This window comes from Biomphalaria glabrata, chromosome 13 (genome assembly GCF_947242115.1).
Source record: "Biomphalaria glabrata chromosome 13, xgBioGlab47.1, whole genome shotgun sequence".
NCBI classification, from domain to species: domain Eukaryota; kingdom Metazoa; phylum Mollusca; class Gastropoda; family Planorbidae; genus Biomphalaria; species Biomphalaria glabrata.
The window spans coordinates 33,875,043-33,882,556 of NC_074723.1; positions in this window are offsets into that span (position 1 = coordinate 33,875,043).

Consider the following 7,514-nt stretch of genomic DNA (forward strand, 5'->3'; position numbering starts at 1 on the left):
AACCAGAGCTTTAAGAATTAGACTTCTATGTACTTCTTGATGACGACAGACGACTTTGTAACACTCTGACCGAAAGTGGGATAAAGGATTTTTAAAATCTTTCTGCTTTAGTCCTAATGGGAAAAGAAGACGACCACTTCGTTATAAATATGTTAACTAGAATGGTAAGTACATTTTAATAAGGTATCCAATACTTTAGTATAAGATAATGAAATGAATACTAACAGATCGATAACTCGCTTTAAAAACCTTATATATTGATTCTTATTTAGTCCAAATCTAGCTTGACAAACAAGATACAAATTGTGTTTTTTTTTTTTTGTTTCCCAAAATCGTCTGTGGCGGGCCTAATCTCTCTCTCTCTCTCTCTCTCTCACTCTCTCTCTCTCCTTTTTTTTTTCTCTGTCTCTGTACTCACCCCTTTTGCCCCGTTTTTTTCCTATATTTTGTTTTCAGCATCACAATACCAATAATGATGTCACCCAATTCAAAATAGTCTAAATACTCACAAGTCTTGTAGCAAAGACATTTGGGATCTTTTCAACTGGATTATCGTGTATCAATCAACTTGTTTTCAAAATCTGGATTCTTAACAGACCATGACTTAACTTTTCATTAGATAGAACTATGTACATTAACTTGAAATTTCAAGTTTTTATTGTGTTAAATAACCAACTGTTTGTGGAAAATTCTAACTTATCTAATAAATTATAATAAACTAGCCGAATATTACCCGTGGTCTACGAGCCTTAGTTTTGGTATAACTAATCTAGTGAATTGGATGTAGATTTTCCTATAGAATGTTCCTTTCAAATTTGTTTCTTTCGCCAAGAGAAAATAAAAAGGGTTTATTCGATTTGTTAAGTTTATTTCTTTAATAGAGATAAATTTATCTATTTTTGTTTTTAATTTTTATTTTTGGGGACCCACGGTTGTGGAAGGGCTATAAACATACACTACAGTATCCGCCATGATCTAAGGAACATTTATGCCAAGTTTAAATCAAGATTGGACAAACGGTTTTGATTTCTACATACATACGCCTTACTTTCTGCTTTATATATTAGATTATTGATCTTGTCGTACGTGTTAATAAGAAAAACTCTTAACCTTTTTTCTTGTATAGAAATTTTAGAAATAAAAATAAGTTTGTGAATATTTAGCAATATCACTACCGTAATTTTTGAAATACTCGTCCACTGTCCAACAAGAACTTATGATGAGTTTTGCAAGCTTATAGTAAAAATCATCTTTTTGTATTCTAAAATGTGTACTCTTAATTATTACAGAGCGCTTCCAAGGACTGAAGATGAAATTATTTCATATCTATGGTTGGACAGCTCTAGGGTTGTTCTCATTATTGCAACTCTGTGATACTACGGTTCTGACTTTGGAATACTTCAGGCGCTATCCCAACATTGGATTTGTAGATGAAGACTACGCTATTAAGAATATCAGCTCTCCACTGCAATGCGCACTCCAGTGTGTATCTAACAATACGTGTTTTGGTGTGATCTTAGACCCGTCATGCCAACACATGAATAGGCGTCTGGCCACAGGCTTAACATTTAATTCAGGCCCTGGTGTTGATGTTTTAGTGAGAAGGCAAATTTTATTGGAAAACTTGGAGGTTGAGCCTATCACGCAGTCGACGATATATAAGGTGACATTGTTGTCAAGGATGAACATAGGCGATTTAGTAAGTGTTCTTTAAATCTTCAATAAACGAATACATAGTTCTACTGTAAAAAAAGGTTACAAAGACAGTTTGTGTGGAAACACAAACTCAAAATCGGCCCCCGAAGTGGTCCACCCAGTCAGGCTTCAATATTTTCAGAAAGAACATCCGAATGAAATTATATCAAAGACAAATAGATAAGAATGGAAAAGGAAGGTTGACAGATCTTGTGTAGTGCTTCAACGGTCCAGCAGATCAAAGGATAGGTGAAAGTGAATGTAAAGTTAGAAAGGAATCTGGTCTAACTAGTTCCCCTTTCAGACCTTGTGGTCTATAGGGCAGATGATGTAAAGTTCATCTGTTTTTGTGGCCTACAGTTAACAAGGGTGTCATGTAGCCAGCACAACGACCAACCGCCTTTTCTTTTTTTCCAACTAATGTCAGGTACCCATTAGAGCTGGGTGGACTCAGAGGCGCCCGAATATCCCAAAATTAAAAACCCCAGTCCTCACCAGGTTTCGAACCTTTACCGCTTCACCAGGCAGTCTTAGCCCTCTACCTTCTTCTGTGGCTGAGTGGTTAAGCGCTTGGCTTTCGAGCCTAGAGTCTTCTTGCTAGAGATAAACGTATTTATATATATATTTATTTCTTCACCAGCTTTGTTTCAAGGCAGTCCTGGTGAAGCACGGTGACGTGAGGATCATCTTCTCTGAACAGCTGGACCTGAAGAATGAGTCGTACCACTTCAGAGCGAAATGTAATAATTCCGCATGCGATGGCAAATTCGTCATAATCACAAGCAAATACCAGAACGTATGGAGCCAAGCGGCATTCAACAGCTACTCGGCTTACAGTCTTGAGGTCAATGAGGTGTTCGATATACTCCTGCTGGTGACGACCAATGGTGTGATGACCTACCTGAATGGAGTCTACCTCAACACTTTGAGAACCAGCATGTCCATATATGACGTGCAGTATATCGAAATTGGAGGCACGGCGAGAATTATTGAGTTCAGTGTTTAGCGTTGTTCTACGATTTGACTCCTAAGTTGTGACTCCTAAGTTGTGACTCCTACGTACTCATTTCTACGTTGAGACTTCGTTTTTGTGATTGTTACGTTGTGACTCCAAAGTTGTGACTTCTAAGTTGTGACTCCTACCTTGTGACTCCTAAGTTGTGATTTCTACGTTGAGATGCCTACACTGTGACTCTTAGGTTTAGACGTTGTGACTCCTCATTTGAGACTTCTGCGTTGAGACTGCTACGTTATGACTTTCACTTTGTGACTCCTATGAGACCCCTACGTTGTGACTCCTATGAGACCCCTACGATGTGACTCCTATGAGACCCCTACGATGTGACTCCTATGAGACCCCTACGATGTGACTCCTATGAGATCCCTACGATGTGACTCCTATGAGACCCCTACGATGTGACTCCTAAGAGACCCCTACGTTGTGACTCCTATGAGACCCCTACGTTGTGACTCCTATGAGACCCCTACGTTGTGACTCCTATGAGGCCCCTACGTTGTGACTCCTATAAGGCCCCTACGTTGTGACTCCTATGAGGCCCCTACGTTGTGACTCCTATGAGGCCCCTACGTTGTGACTCCTTCTTTAAGATTATTACGTTGGGACTCCTTTTTTCTAACTTCTCTTCTGCAGTTGCACATTTGTAACTTCTTCTTTGATGTAGATGTAATTTTTGTTTGAAGTCTCATTTTCTAGAAACATGAAGATGTATAAAACTCGTATCCCTCTCTGTGTAGAGTAGTCACTAGTTCTACCGTTACAGTTACCTCTTCAATTAAACAGTTTTACATAGCTTAGTGATTAAACTAATAATAAATAATTCTAGTTTTCACCTCTAACAGTCTGTGATTAAATTATGTCTGCTGCATGTGACAAAATGATGTCTGCTGCATGTGACAAAATGATGTCTTCTGCATGTGATAAAATGATGTCTGCTGCATGTGATAAAATGATGTCGTCTGCATATGATAAAATGACGTCTGCTGCATGTGAGCTCTTCAAGTGGAACTGGTGTATAATCGTGCGTTTCGTTTTACGTTGTAATGTGCAGTGCACAATTTTTAACTAAATTTCCTCAGGGATAATAAGAAAGCTGTATCTTCATGACTACTCTATATCTGATTTTTCTCTCTATCCTTCTAGCTATCTATATATCTGTCTCTCTAGCTAACTGTGTGTATATTTATCTCTCTCTCTCTCTCTCTCTCTTTCTCTATCTCTCTCCTATCTATCTCTCCCTAAATATCTATATTGTGACTCTGTGACTCCCTAACCCTTTACCTATATATATAAAGTAAGTAAGTAAAGTTCCCCTTTCAGACCTTGTGGTCTATAGGACAGATGATGTAAAGGTCATCTGTTTCTGTAGCCTATGGTTAACAAGGGTGTCATGTGGCCAGCACAACGACAAACCGCCTTTACTTTTCCCTAACTAATGTCAGGTACCCATTATAGCTGGGTGGACGAGGCGCACGAAGATCCCGAAATTAAAATCACAATCTTCACCAGGATTCGAACCCCGGTCCCATATTCGGAAGCCAAGCGCTTTACCGCTCAGCCACGGCGCATCCATATGTATATATATGTATATGAAGTGATAGGGCAAGAACAATGTATGTAGGTGTTGATAACTACGAATTACTTTCCTAAAAAAAAGTAAAAAAAAACACATAAAACTGTTCAGTTCCGAAATTCACTTTGACTCATGTTGAAGTTCCATCTTTTATGTAGAAAACTGCAAATGCCTTTAACAGTGTTCCTGAATCACTAATTTGTAGATATGTTACTGAAGTGATGAGAACATATGAAAAAAATTAAACTTTGTTTTACAGAATACAAATTTTCACTTTTTATCAACATAAAATTATTGCTATAAATTTTTTCAATATTTTAATATCTGTTTATTTTGTTCTTTTTGTAATATACATAAATTTGTTTTGTTTATAAATTGTCCTTAAAAACGATTAATTTCTAGCCTAGAGCATTCTTTACGAATATTTTGTACAATTGACATGTTTCAATGTAATAATATACGTCATACATAACTACAATGTTTACAAATATATACCTTGCAGAAACAAAGATGTTGACTTTTAAAATTTGTCATTATCTCTATATTGCTGTGTTTGATTGAAGATGCATTATGTTTGTAATAATTATTTAAATGAACTATTTTATTATTTATATTATGGATATTTATAGCCAGAGCATGATGAAAACTTACAGCCTGTTCAGTGGGTGGAATTTGCCCTCCCTGGTGGGCCAAAGAGTCTGCAATTGTGTTGCCAGTCACAACTATGTGACTCGGTACCCACTGCATTATTATAGGGTTGCCATAGCGTTGTTTAATGTTATGTGAAGCCATGATGACAGTGTTGATATTGGGGGGCCATGGTCCGGGGCTTTGCAAAGCCTGTAGTACAGATTTTGAGTCAGTGACCACAGCAATCTGTGTTGCCCTCAAATTTCCCTCGCCGAGTTGAGAGTCAATGACTTTTAAGGCTTCACAGACTGCCATGGTCTCCGCATCAAAACTGCAAACACTACCACATGGTCCAAAGATTTTGTCTGTGTAAGAGCCAAGAAAGTCAATGTAGGCTCCATAGCCTGCTCTTCCAGAATCTATTGATGCCGACCCATCAGTGTATGCAGAAATAGCACTGGGCTTGAAGGTATTAATGGTCTCCAGAGCTATGATTTGAAGGTCGTTAGATGAACGACTTTGCTTAGTGGCATTAGGGTCTACTAATTTCAAGCGTATGTCTGGGGTCGTTGGGCGACACCAAGGGGGAAGGGGATGAAAATGTTATAGTTGTGGTGTAGCAATGTATCCTTAGGTAAAATTGGCTCATATCCCACACAGAATAAACACAAAGGTTGATTACGATCAAAAAAAATAAGAGCCCATTCTGCATCTATCAGTACATTTACAACAAGCGAAATATAAAAATTCATTTAAGAAAAAAGCAAAGCTTATCTAAAGAGGAAGAGCAACGCTCTTTAAAGTATATCTGTTAATAATGTACAAGTTATTTACTTTATTTTATATCAACAAAATAATTTTTTACTTTTAGTCCTAATCAATTGACCTATTCTTTTTTGTTTTCTTTAATGATTTATGTTTTATTAGGTACAATAAATTATGGCTTAACCTTGCCCACTGATTATCGCGCAAGTGTTTTGAATATGAACTTCAAATCTTCAATTCTCAAGCATTGTCTGAAACTTGTCAAACAAAAAGAAACAATACTTACTTCTCCTCTTACCATTCACACTGTAGTTCCTAGTACTCACAAATATCTTGAACTTCTGAACCTACGGAAACAGTTCATTTCCTTACCTGTATTCACCATTTTAAAAAAAAAAACTAAAACAGAACGCGAGAGAACAGCCTTTATCATTCAATTCATGCATTAGTATCAATACAGAAAGCCCTAGTAAACCATTACATCTCTGTTTATCATTTCTATAGAGCCAATGCTTATCTGTTATTTGGAATGACAAATCTTAAATTCAATTTATAGATTACTTATCAATACAGAAAGCCCAATTAGCCCCATACATCTCTGTTAGAGCCAATGTTTAACTGTTATTTGGAATGTCAAATCATAAATTTTATCTTGTTCTATAATTCTTGACAGATTCTTAAGAGCTGTTAAAAGTCCAATAAAATCTTAGATTATTATCAACGTAATTTTTTTTTTTTTTTTTTTTTTAATTACAGACGCTGATTTAGATAAAACAATTATGTTCAAAGCTGCGCCTCTAGTGGCTATAATTGCTAGACATTTAATGATATTAAGTTGAACTCCTCAGCATAACTTCTCCCTAAAATCGTATAACTTCTGAACCTGATTCGTGTGTGTGTGTGTGCTAAGTGTAGATGCACATTTGGAGACGTGGCGTTGATATTGTGTGACGTGAAGAATGCTGTGTTACTATTACACATTATCTCTATATTGCTGTGTTTGATTGAAGATGTATTATGTTTGAAATAATTATTTAAATGAACCATTTTAATATTTATATTATGGGCATTTATTGTTGTGGTGTAGTAATTTATCCGTAGGTAAAATTGGCTCATATCACAAACAGGATATACACGAAGGTTGATTTTGACCCAAAAAAAATAAGAGCCCATTCTGCATCTATCAGTGCATTTACAACAAGCGCATCCTTAATCTTTGGAATGGAAGACATTGCCATTAATCTATAGTTTAATTTTGTAAACAAAGCAATCATTAGTAAATTACACTGGTTTTTCTTTTCTTTTGATTACCAAACCAAACTTGAAAACCTATCATAGTCCTTATTAAAGTGAATGTATTTAACGATTCCATTTTTAATAAAAATTTCCCGTTGTGAAAGTGTCGCTTGTTCCTTCGTTTCAAAAAATTCTTATCTTAATTTTAAAAATCTTTTTTTTTTCACATGACGCACAGTACATTCAGATGGTAAGAGACTGTTGCAGGCTTTGTTAAATGATTTAGAGAAATTCTTTGAGGTCTTAATGGCATGCACTGTTGTTTTTTTTCCTTTAAGAATAACTTTACTGCCTTTATATCTCTTTTCACTCACGGTATTTCTGTTTTACTACCTTGACTATGTTAACTGTGAATAGACCTTGTTTTTAATGATTTCACTGTAGGAGTTGAAGCTTAGAGTTAAAAAACGATTAATCCACATAAGAATGAACAGCTTTTTCTCTTATTAAATAGTAAGTCCGGCATCTTGTGATTGCTCAACTAACATTTTCTTTTATTTATTTTTTGTACTTCTGAGTCACATTGCTTTTTTAGAA